The following is a 12,214-nucleotide window of genomic DNA, read 5'->3' as shown; positions in this document are numbered from 1 at the left end:
CTTCCTTTCTCTTCCTCCTCTCCATTTTCCTCCTCCTTCTCTCTTCTTTCTCCTCCTCTCTTTTTCCTTCCCCTTCTTCACCTTCCCCTCCCCTTCTTCTTTCTCTGAAGATTAATTTGCTCCTTGCCTTACACAGACTTAAAGAATATGGGCTCATAAAATCTGGGATCCAGTAAGACGGCTTAGTGGGTTAAGGTGCTAGCTGCCAAGTCTGGTAGCCAGAGTTTGGTCTCCAAGATCCATAGTGGTAGAAGAGAACTAGGTCCCATGAGTTGTCCTCTGACTTCTACATGTGCGCTGTAGCATATGCTGGTACACGCACGCATGCATGTGTGCGCACACAAACATACACACACACACCACACACACACACACACACGCACACACACACGCACACACAATGTAATCTAAACAGAATCTGTTCGTGATAGATAAAAGTTGTGTAATCCAACATTGTCTGTCTTGGACTGGAAGAGCGTGCCATGTTCTCCCTCTGTGTTCTGCAAAGGGCCTGCCTGCAAAACTCCTGTTCCGTTCAGCGTATATTGCCTTGCACTGAAAAACAGGGAACTTGTACACGTTTAGAAAAACTAGTAGTTCTTAGTTTGGGGGTGAGAATCTGGTGATGAACCCTGGAAAGCCTACACAAAACACATGGATTGCACATCCACGTCCACGCCCACCCCCACCCCCACAACTACCCCCACCCCCACCCCCCCACCCCCACCCCCACATCCACATCCACATCCACATCCACATCCACATCCGTATTCAACTTTGCTCATGATTCTAGACAGTTTCTGGCCAGAATCTGAAGAGACCCACGGTCCCTGGGTTACACAGCTTTGAGTTGGGGGCTGGAGAGACGGCCCAGCAGTTAAGAGCACTTACTGCTCTTGCGGAGGATCTGGGTTTGGTCCCCAGCATCCAGGACCATTTGTAACTCCAGTCCGCGGGCACCCAACATCTCCTTCTGGCCTCTGCAGGCACTGCGCATGCGTGGCACACAGATGTTCGGGGAGGCAAAACACTCAAACAAGTAAAATAAAATATTCTTTTAAAAGAAACTTTGGAGGGGTTGGGGATTTAGCTCAGTGGTAGAGCGCTTGCCTCGCAAGCACAAGGCCCTGGGTTCGGTCCTCAGCTCCGGAAAAAAAAATGTAAAAAAAAAAAAAAAAAAGAAGAAGCTTTGGGCCGGATGGCCGTGCATTCAGTGAGTTACAATGAAGGTAGTGATGTGGTGGAGGTGGGGTTTAGGGAGTGAATCAGCTGCGGCGTCAGAAGAGCTCTCTAGTCTGTGGTTAACTCTCTCATTACATAGAGACCCAGAGGGAAGGGCTGGTCAAATGCTATACCACAGCCACAGGGCAACAGCTCAACTCGTGATACCGCATGTGACCCTCAGCCACCGGTCTCCATGCTAAGACTGACCACCGCTACCACAATTTCCCCTTTCTCTATGGTGCATTCTTTGACTCAAGCTCTTTTAAAATAGATCAGAGTGAGGGGATATCTGGGCTCCGAGGACAGCCACGGACCTGCATCTTTCAACTGTGTGGCTCCCTGCCTTTGTTTCCTTGTAGATAGGCTGGGCGTTATAATCATAGCTGTCACCCACAGGTTATTAGGGTGTGTGTTAGTGCTGATGAAGTACCCTGAGTGCAACCTGATATTTAGTACACCCCAGTTAATAGTGGTCACAGTTACTGCTGGTCTGAGAATGGCCCAGGGGGCACTACTCATGTTTGAGATTTGCCGGGTTACCCAGTAGATGGGTCCTAGACAATCCAATGGAGGAGACTTTCCTTCAGGCTCGCTTCTGAGAACATAGCTCACCTTTACTCTGGGTATCACCCTGGCTCCCAGTGGAGAGAACACTAGAGGAAACCTTATCACACCAGTAAGGGGTGCTGACACCCCAGCTCAGGGAACAGAGCGTCAAAGATGGATCTGCCCATCCAGTGGGAGAACCCCACGGAAGGCCAGAGGTGTTTTTGGGGTGTCCAAGGAGCTAAGGATCTTTTCTGGGTGGGTTCCCCCTCATTATGCCTGGAGCTGAAGCCTAAACTTTACCATAAGAATCCCTTGGGGGATGGGAAGACTGGGGTAGGTGTTAGTTCAGTTCGTAGTTGAAGACATGGAATTGCATGGAAGCTAATACATATATTTCTGAGACAGGATCTCTCCATGTAGTGTTGGCTGTCCTGGGACTTGCTATCTAGACCAGGCTGGCCTTGAACTCGGAGATCCACCTGCCTCTACTCCCTAAGCTCTGGCATTATAGACTTGTGCCACCACATCTGGTTGTTTTCAAGTTTTTAATCATCTGTTGAAATCTATAAGGTGTCCAGAACATTAAGTTTTGTTTACCTGTTTAACCCTAACAATAAAACCTCACCCTTGAGCTGGAGAGGCAGCTCAGTGGTTGAGAGTGTTTCCAGAGGACTCAGGTTTGGTTCCCAGCACCCACGTGAGTTCCAGAGGATTCCATGCCCTGCTTTGTCCTCAATGGACACTGCACAAATGTGGTGCGCGCGCGCGCGCGCGCGCGCGCACGCACGCGCACACACACACACACACACACACACACACAGGCAAATATTTATACATATAAAATATAAGTTAAACCTTGACGCTTGTTTAAGGAGCAAGTAACTCCATTGTTGTTATCCTTGTTTTAGAGATGGGAAAGCAGAGGCAAAGTGACATGTCCTAGTTGCAGTCTGAACCCAGGGCCTGCAGCTGGTGAGAGACGTCTTTGATTTGAGAAGCCTTGATCTGGGCACGCTTGAGATCCTGGGCAGGTGCCAGGTTCAGCCACAGATCAGGTGAGGGGTGGAGATGAGGCAACATGGGTTGCGGGTGCACAGGCAGGATACTGCAGGCAGGTGTTTGGGAAGACAAATGCATCTCAAGACTGCTGAGGTGAGGGAGGAGGCTGGGGGTAGAATTTTGTCCTAACATGGGACAACCTCTCCTTTCTGTCACCTTTCTCTTTGTACTATTTTACTCTAGAGTGCCAGGCCTCTTGGGTTTTCTCTTTCCCTTCCCATCTCCAAATGTTTTTCTGTTTCCATCTCTGTCTCTCTGTCTCTGCCTCTCTATTTCTGTCTCTGTGCCTCTTTCTGTCTGTCTGTCTGTCTTTCTCTGTCACTATCTCTGTGTCTCTGTGTCTGTTTCTATGTCTCTGTCTCTCTGTTTCTATCTCTATCAGTCTGTCTCTGTGCCTCTTTCTGCCTGTCAGTCTGTCTCTGTATCTCTGTCTTTCTCTGTCTCTGTCTCTGTGTCTCTCTGTGTCTGTCTCTCTGTGTCTGTGTCTGTGTTTCTGTCTGTCTGTTTCTCTCTATCTCTCTGTCTCTCTGTCTCTCTCTGTCTTTCTCTGTCTCTATCTCTGTGTCTCTGTCTCTCTCTCTGTCTCCTCCTTCCTCTCTCTGTCTGTCTCTCTCTGTGTGTCTGTCTGTCTCTGTATCTGGCTGTCTCTGTGACATGTCTTACTGCATTGCCCAAGCTAGCCTGTGACCTCAAACTCATTGTATAACCCAAGCAGGCCTTGAACTCATCCTCTTGCCTCAGCCTCCTTTCAGGTTGCTGGATTACAGCTGGGCACAGTTATTCTGCTCTCTTGCTGTCTTTCTTTCATCTGTCTCCCACTTGCTCAGGCTTCCCGTCCCCCTTGTCCTGTTCTGATTGTCTCTGGTTGAGACGAAACCTGTAGGCCAGCCTCTCCTCCAAAGCATTGCTTCCTCCCCCTTCCCTTGACCTCACACCTTGGCAGCCTGTGGGGCCTGTCTGGGAGAACACAGGGTGCCCTTAGGGGAGAACAGTGTGCTAATGCCCCTGATCCACTGGAAACGGTGTGGAGGCTGTTTGCACCTCAGATCTGATACTAAATAGCTGTGACCTAGCCCAGTTACACAACTCTGCAAAGTGGATCTCAGGTCGTTTTATGGTGAGAGGCTTCTTGATACACAGTGTGCAGGGGGAACCCAGTGTGGCCTCCCGTTGTTGGTGAGACTCACACCTAAGGTGACCAGCCTGTGTTAGTAGTGGCACTCACCCTGTCTATTGCTATAGAACAAGCAGAAGGGCTGCTGTCATTCCCATTTTTTTTTCATATGAAGAAATTAAAGGGCAGGGATATTTGGAAAGGTACTAGATCCACCATTGGGAAGGGGCAATGTTAGAATACCAACCTAGGCAGCCGGGCCCCTCAAAACTTACACCCTAACCTTTCTCTAGGTTCCTGGTCTTTGGGAGGGGTAGACAATAGGAGAAGCAGGGTGGTTGAGAGTTCGAGGCCCACCTGTCTATGTAAAGAGACCCTGTTTGAAACAAAGTAGAGCCTGTGAGGTGGCTCAGTGGTTAAACCACATGGGCTGGTGACCAGAACTGGGATCCTGGAGTGCATATAAGGAGGAGAAACAACTCCATTAAGTTGTCTGGTCTCTGCACATGCTACGCCTTAGTGGGCAGAGGTGCCAGAGTTGGAAGATTTGAACCCCAGACCCTGGGTCTTTCTCTGGCAGTCCCAGCCTCTCTTCACCATATTCCCCAACACCTCCTATTTCCCCTCTATACAGGCCCTTGTCCACCCTGTTCACTTGGCCCTGACTCAAGCCAGGAGCGGGGGCTCAACTAGCCAGGCCTGGGGAGGTCTGGTGGGGTTCAACTAGCTAGGACTGGGAGCCAGGAATAGGGGCTCAACTAGCCAGGCCTGGGGAGGTCTAGTGTGGGCTCATGCTACCTGTCATCCATCACTCTGTGCAGAAGCAGCCCAAGTAGCCCTGGAGGGAGCACAGATGGCTCTGGAGCATATGCAAGTGCTAGAGTGATGGCTGTCGGGGTTCTCTGAGGAAGAGGCAGGGGTTCAGAGCTCTCCTGGAATGGCTACATTTATCTGTGAGCCCAGCATGTGTGTGTCTATGGTCTTGCTCATTTGTCCTTGCCTTAGTGTCTCCAGCTTCCCAGGAGGTGTGTGTGTATGTGTGTGTAGTGTATGTGTGTGTGTTGTGTATGTGTGTAGTGTATTTGTGTATGTGTGTGTTGTGAGTGTAGTCTATGTGTATATGTGTGTGTTGTGTGTGTAGTGTATGTGTGTTGTGTGTGTAGTGTTTGTGTGTGTTGTGTGTGTAGTGTTTGTGTGTGTGTATGTATGTAGTGTATGGTGTATGTGTGTGTGTTGTGTGTGTAGTGTGTATATGTGTGTGTTGTGTGTGTAGTGTATGTGTGTGTTGTGTGTGTAGTGTATGTGTGTGTTGTGTGTGTAGTGTATGCGTGTGTTGTGTGTGTAGTGTTTGTGTGTGTGTATGTATGTAGTGTATGGTGTATGTGTGTGTGTTGTGTGTGTAGTGTTTGTGTGTGCATATCTGTGTGTGGTATGTGTATGTGTATAGTGTGTGTGTAGTGTTTGTGTGTATGTGTGATATATGTATGTGTGTGTATGGTGTATGTGTGTGTGGTGTGGGTAGTATATGTGTGATATGAGTGTATGTGGTGTGTGTATATGTGTGTGTGGTATGTGTGTGTATGTATATGGCATGACTTTGTAGTGTGTATTGTGTGTGTATGTGTGTGGTATGTATGTATGTGTGGTGTGTGTAGTGTGTGTGTATGTGTGCGTGAGTGTGCATGTGCGTGCCTCTGCATTCTCACAAGGGCTGAATTCATACCATTTTGTTTGGAGTCTATTTTTAGACTCTTCCTCCTGCCTAGTATCTATTTTTAGGGCCCCAGCTCCTTCCAACTGGAAGATCCAAATTCCCAGACACACCTGTCCCCACCCCTCATCCTGAGTTAGGGCCCCACAAAACTTACACTCTATCCTTATTCTGGGTGATTGGCTTGTGTGTGTGTGTGTGTGTGTGTGTGTCCAGGTCCTTGGAAGGATGTGGGTACTAGGTAGAGAAGAGTCAGTGTTCTAGAAGAAGACAGAGGTAACATGGGAACCAATAAATATGTTAGGGTATGTAGTCAGGAGGCTAGCTTGCCTCTCCTTAGGATGATGGGTCCTCTTTTTCAAGCTCCCATGTTCCCACCTGTGAATGGGGACAACTGTAACCCCTCCCTCCCAATCACAACCAGTTTCGAGGTTAACAAAAAGTTCTTAGCCCAGTCCTCAACCCTATCTACGTCGAGGATCAGCCTGGAGGCAGGGAGGACAGGAGTCTGGGCATCGGCGGAACCCTGAGATGATGGTGGCAGGAGCTGGCACACTGAGTGGCCCCCAAGTCCCCCATACTCTGTGTAGAGTGTTCAATATTACAGAACAGAACTGGGAATGAATGGTTCTCCTGCAGCCCCAGCTTTCTCTGTGCACGAGTGTGGACCTGCATGCATGCACACACAGGGAAGCATGGGCTGGAGGAGTGCACACGTCCTTGCTGTGCAACACTCGTCTGTTATCAGTATTTGCACCAATCCAATCGTTAAGACTCTTTCAACAATTCGACAACACGATGCTGTCACACTCACAATGGCACAACACGCATCATCGGATGAAATCTGCCTCAAGTACTAGGCCAGGGCGCTCGCGATGGCCACTGTTATCTCGTTCCTCTCCAGGGACCCCCATTTCATACCTTCCGCCTTAACTTTCTTAGAAACCTGTGGCTCAGAGAGGTTACAGTCACATAGCAAATCCAACCCTTGCTCTAGAAGCTGTTCTCAGGTTTTCCTCCATAGAACTCTATCCCCTGCTCCCCTTCCAGCACAGTTACTACAGCCATCGGCCCCAGGAGACAGCAGCGCTGCCCAGATGTGAGGAGAGGAAACCAATGGTCCTGAAAGAGCTCACCAGCAGGGAGCCTATGGGGCCAGCAGTTCCGGCTCTGGTCTAACTTGTCCTGTAACTTTGAGGGGGATCCTGGGCAACAGATCCTTTCTCTGCAAGGTGGGAGAGGCTGAGAGACCTTGGAGCATCAGCAGAAGCCCTGCTGGCTTCAGGCCTGCTGGCTTCTCTTCCTTCCTCCTCCCTGGTTCCCTGAGCCACTACTCACCCGTCTTTGTCCCCACAGAAGGGCTGGCAGCCAGGAAGGCTGCCCACAGGTAGAGGCTCCAGCCAGGGGCAGGGTTCTTGGAGGTGAGGCTGGTACTGAGATGCTGTGGGGTACAGTCCTGGGGAAGCCCGGGGAGCTTGGGGTGTTAGCCCCACTCTCAGCTGGCTAGGATCTGAGCCTCGAACCCCGTCACTTCTTTTCATGCTTGCCCAGCCCCACCCTGGTGAATAATGCCAGCTGCCTAAGGAACCCAGCCTTGATGGCTCTTTGATGAGTTGGGGGAGGTATAAGTGGGCGGGGACAAGGAAGGGCCAAAGACAGAGCCAAGGCTTAGAACGTACAAATGGTTACATTGCTAACAATAGGTACCACCCTAATCTCCTCAGGGCTCTATGTCCTTCTGTCTCTCAGTAGCCCCCTTTGGGCTGTGGGCCAGGGCGGGACTCTGGCTCACCCCACCTTGGCCACAGCAATAATTAACCCCATGAACTCAGCACATAAAGATCCAAATCACAGAGGGGAGGAATCACCGATGCCTCAGGAGGGGGAACTCCAGAGGCCCCAGGAGGGCATCCTGCTTCACCTGCCCCACCGTCCCTGCCTGGCAGGCACCTCCACCCCATTCAGGGAGTGTGGGAAGGCCTACTCGATTCTGACTTAGACGACTCCATCCTCTGATTTCTATTGTTTTGTGAGACAGCATTTCTCCGCGTAGCCCTGGCTGTCCTGGAACTTGCTTGGTAGGAGGCCAGGCTGGCCTCGAACTCAGAGATCTGTCCGCCTCTGCCTCCGAGTGTGTGTGTGCACTTGGCCGATCCCCCATCCCCACTCCCCATCTCTGACCTCCTCTTTTATTCTCTAGAGTTTGTTTATCCACACCCCTCCTATCTACTCTGCAAATGCCTGCTGAGCACCTCTAGGTGCTGAGGACTGTGTGAGGTTTCAGGGAAGCAGGGTCTCCCCGAGACAGGCAGGACTTGCTATGCACCAGGCTTCAGCCCCTCCTCTTCCCAGCAGCCTGCAGCAGTATACTGGCCCTGATGGCTGGGAACACATCAGCTGGGACTGGCTGGGATGTCAGTGAGGAAGCCAGGGGAGAGTAAGGAAGGCTGGGGAGGGGGTCCTCGGCCTCAGGAGTGAGCCCACAGGACCGCTGGCTGTTCGGAAAGACAGGAGATGCAGTTTCATTCATTTTGAAAGATTTCATTTCAGAGCAGGTATATGTGTTCAGGGAAAGGGTTGTATACACATTTGGAGATCACGGAAGAGGTGATCGGAGGGAGTCACAGGTGGCCTTGAGTCTTCTGATGTGGATCCGGGAACCAAACTAGAGTCCTCTGTGAGAGTAGTACAGAAACCTCTCTAGCACCTCCCTCCCTCCCTGGTCCATCTCCCTCCCCCTCCCTCCTTCCCCCATCCATCCCCCTCCCTCTCCCCCTCCCTTCTTCCTTTCTTTCCCTTTTCTCTCTCAATTATGGTACATTATTTTATTCTCATTTACTTAGACAGAATCTCACTATGTAGCCTTATAGACCAGACTGGTCTTGAACTCACAGAGATCCGCCTGCCCCTGCCCCTGCCCCTGCCCCTGCCCCTGCCCCTGCCCCTGCCCCTGCCCCTGCCCCTGCCCCTGCCCCTGCCTTCTGAGTGTTGGTGATTAAAGACATACTGGGCTGGATTTAGCATGTTCACTTTAACATAACGATCTCCAGCTCCACTTACTGCCTTGCAAATAATGCAATTTCATTCTTTTTATCACTGAATAAAACCACTATATCTCTGTACCACCTTCTTAGTCATCCATCAGCTGAATGTCCAGGCTCCTCAGCATCTTGGCCTCGGTGAGCAGTGCTGCATAAACATGAGTGTGTAAATACCTCCTCAGGATGCTGCAAGACATTCAAGGAAGTACCCAGGATCGATTTATTTAATGTGAGTACACTGTAGCTGTCTTCAGACACACCAGAAGAGGGCATCAGGTCTCATTACAGAAGGTTGGGAGCCACTGTGTGGTTGCTGGGATTTGAACTCAGGACCCTTGGAAGAGCAGTCAGTGCTCTTATTTTAACACTGAGCCTGGGGCTGGGGATTTAGCTCAGTGGTAGAGCGCTTACCTAGGAAGCGCAAGGCCCTGGGTTCGGTCCCCAGCTCCGAAAAAAAAAGAACCAAAAAAAAAAAAAAAAAAAAAAAAAAAAAAAAAAACACTGAGCCATCTCTCCAGCCCCACTTGATTGAGATCTTGTTGTGGAGTAAAAAGAGGTTGCTCTGTCTGTATTGCATTTAGCCAGTGGGATGCTGGGGATGTTTGTTATGACAGTTTGTATACTCACTAATACAGGCAGACCACACACACACACACACTACACAAACACACACACACACTACACACACACACACACACACACACACACACACACACACACACCCTTGATTCCTACAGAGGCTCATTGCTAGGCAGCATGTGACCACTGAGACCTACAGCTCTGAACTGGACAGGTCTGAGGACAGCAATAGCGGAAGCTACAGTTCTTGACATATAGTAGATATTCAATAAAATGGGTTGAATGAGCCACACCTTCAATCCCAGCACTCAGGAGGCAGAGGCTGGCAGACCTTTGTGAGTTTGAGGCCAGCCTTGCTGTACAGAGCTAATTCCAGGACAACCAGAGAAAGCCTGTGAGAGGTGGGGGGTGGGGATTCAGTGGAGGACCAAAAAATGGGTTGAAAGAACCTGGGAAGCCAGACCAACCCAAGACGTTCTCAGAGGCCCCGATGAAAGGAGAAATGGATCACTAGTTCTGTGATTTTGTCCAGGGGTGGACTTGGTGAGGTTGGTCTGCGGCTGGATGCAGCCAGTGTCTTGAAGGCATTAAGGTTGAGGTTTCGGAGTGCTTGACTTCCCCCCCCCCCCGGGCTGTGGCTATCAGTCCTAGGGTGGCTGTGTCTGAGGTGATCTGTGTTCTCTTTGCCAGGACTGCCGATGTAACTCTCTGCTGACTTTGGACAGTTTCCCCTACAAGCAGTATATAAGAAACTTCAGTTATTAATAAACTTGCTTGGCACAGGCCATCAGCGCAGGCAAGACTGCCCGATCTCTGGCATTGCTTTTTTATTTATCTGACTTTTTTACTTCTCATTTCCTTCAATCATCAGTCCACGGATCTTCCCTTTGACACCTTATTCCCAAGAGTTTGGGCCAAGTGAGCAAAACGCACTTGTGGGAGAGCTGTGAACACTGATGGCTGAAGTCTCAAAGTCCAGAAGATGAGCAGGTGCCAACCAATCATCCTGAAAATAAACGCCTAGAAGGGTGGGCGGGCAGGCCCTGTCCGTGAGTCAGAGGTCAGTGAGTGGTCACTCTGACGCAAGGAGAACGTGATTGGAGGTGATCCAATCACGTAAAGGCTAAGCTGACGACTACAGCCTGAGGTCCAAAAGTCCTTACGCCTGTGAAAAATATCAACAGTCAAGGCCGGGAATGTAGCTGAGTAGTGGAATACCTGGCCTAGCAGGGGAGGCCTGGGTTCAGTTCTCAACACATCGAAAATTGGGGTGGAGTGGCCAGCAAATATGTGTAGTGTGAATATTGTTGATTAAAAGTAGAAATAAGGGGTTGGGGATTTAGCTCAGTGGTAGAGCGCTTGCCTAGCAACCGCAAGGCCCTGAGTTCGGTCCCCAGCTCTGAAAAAAAGAAAAAAAAAAGTAGAAATAAAATATGACAACCCCTCCCATTGGTGTCTGCTCTGCTTTGCTTTCTCTTTCTGTGCTAAAACACTGACCGAACTAACTTGGGGAGGAAAGGGTTTATTTGGTTGGTACTTCTGTCATAGTCTATCATTAAGGGAAGTCAGGACAGAAACTCAGGCGGGAGGAACCTGGAGGCAGGAATTGAAGCAGAGGCCATGGAGAAATGCTTCTTGCTGTCTCAATTCCTTTGGCTTGCTCTGCCTGCTTTCTGACACAACCCAGGCCCACCTGCCTAAGGGATGCAACGCCCGTGGTGGACCCGGCCTTCCACATCAATCAGTCATCAAGAAAATGCCTCCCAAACATTCCTGCAGGTCAGTCTGATGGAGGCAGTTCCATCAGACCAGCATAATATTAACCTTACCTTTTTTTTTTTTTAAACTTTTTATTATTTGGTGTGTTTGATAATGCTAAAACTCAGAGAGATAAATATCTCCTGGCTATAATAATAGTCTTCACACCAACTGACGCTTCTGAGGCCGTACACTGGTGAGTATTCTCTACTCCAAGGCCCAGTTATGTTTTTCACCTGTGCTGGGGTATTACACAGACAGGTTGAAGAATCTTTGAAGGGGTAAAAGCAGTCCAACGACAGGCATGGTTATGCTTGGCTCTGGCTGTCTCTAGACAGCCACAGGCACGGAGCCCATTCTAAGCAGAGGTACACCAACCTGCTTGGGTATCTTCACTGAGCCCTTCAGGCCTGTCATGAGAAGCCTGGGAGATAGTTTAGATTATTATGGATTTGTGGCCAAATTCTGAAGCTATTCATCTCAGGATTAAGTCCATCATCCTCACCTTTATAAACAGAACCACAGGCAGGAAAGGGAACAGAGGGCTGAAAAGACAATAGTGTGGAGAAACAGAATGAGAAGAGCCACATCCCTCCCTCTAGCAGCAGTTGCTGTGGGCAAGCCAACCTCTTAGTCATCCACGCACAACCATCTGCCAACAGCCACAACCAATGGAATCTGTGTGTTCTCTTTACCAGGCTTCTCTGAACTGAACTGACCAATTATACTTCTGATAGGTACCGCAAAGGAACTTTGTTTCTTAACCTTTACTCCGTTTGACACTTCTGATATGCACTGCAGAAGAACTTTCTACTTATTTATTTATTTTGCGTTGTCAAGACAGGGTTTCTCTATGTAGCCTTGGCTGATCTAGAGCTAGCTCTGTAGACCAGGCTAGCCTTCCAACTCGGAGATCTGCCTGCCTCTGCCTCCTGAGTGCTGGTACTAACAGCCAGCACCACTGCCCAGCAAGAACTTTATTTATCTATTTGCTTTTATTCCATTTAATTAATAGGCTCATTGTCCATCTCCCCTCCGGCACCCCCATATCAGGGATTAAACTCAAGGCCTCATGCATACTAGGCAAGTACCTTCCTACTGAGCTGTGTACCCCACTGTAAAAACTTCATTCTAAAAATATTTTTCATTTTAGGACTGGAGAGATGGCTCGGTGGTTAA

Source organism: Rattus norvegicus, chromosome 10 (genome assembly GCF_036323735.1).
Source record: "Rattus norvegicus strain BN/NHsdMcwi chromosome 10, GRCr8, whole genome shotgun sequence".
NCBI classification, from domain to species: domain Eukaryota; kingdom Metazoa; phylum Chordata; class Mammalia; order Rodentia; family Muridae; genus Rattus; species Rattus norvegicus.
This window is presented reverse-complemented; position numbering follows the sequence as displayed.